The sequence below is a fragment of the Physeter macrocephalus genome, chromosome 21 (genome assembly GCF_002837175.3).
Source record: "Physeter macrocephalus isolate SW-GA chromosome 21, ASM283717v5, whole genome shotgun sequence".
Lineage (NCBI taxonomy): Eukaryota > Metazoa > Chordata > Mammalia > Artiodactyla > Physeteridae > Physeter > Physeter macrocephalus.
Genome location: NC_041234.1, coordinates 44,587,391 through 44,588,034, shown reverse-complemented (window position 1 = coordinate 44,588,034; position 644 = coordinate 44,587,391).

The window sequence follows — 644 nt, the reverse complement described above, 5'->3', positions numbered from 1 at the left end:
TGTTAGGTGTGGTGGGTTTTTACCTTGCTCCTTCATCTGCTGTGTGTTTTTATGTCTTTTCATTTTGCTTATCTTACTGTGTTTGGGGTCTCCTTTTTGCAGGCTGCAGGTTCGTATTTCCCGTTGTTTTTCGTGTCTGTTCCCAGTGGCTAAGTTTGGTTCAGTGTAAGTTTCCTGGTTGAGGGGACTAGTGCCTGTGTTCTGGTGGATGAAGCTGGATCTTGTCTTTCTGGTGGGCAGGTCCACGTCTGGTGGTGTGTTTTGGGGTGTCTGTAGCCTTATTATGATTTTAGGCAGCATCTCTGCTAATGGATGGGGCTGTGGTCCTGTCCTTCTCATTGTTGGGCATAGGGTGTCCAGCACTGTAGGTTGCTGGTCGTTGAGTGAAGCTGGGTCTTGGTGTTGAGATGGAGATCTCTGGGAGATTTTCACCATTTGATATTACATGGAGCTGGGAGGTCTCTTGTGGACCAGTGTCTTGAAGTTGGTTCTCCCACCTCAGAGACACAGCCCTGACAACTGGCTGGAGCACCTAGAGCCTTTAATCCACACGGCTCTGAATAAAAGGGAAAAGAATAGAAAGGAAAGAAAGAAAGGAAGGAAGGAAGGAAGCAAGAAAGGAAGGAAGGAAGGAAGGAAGGAAG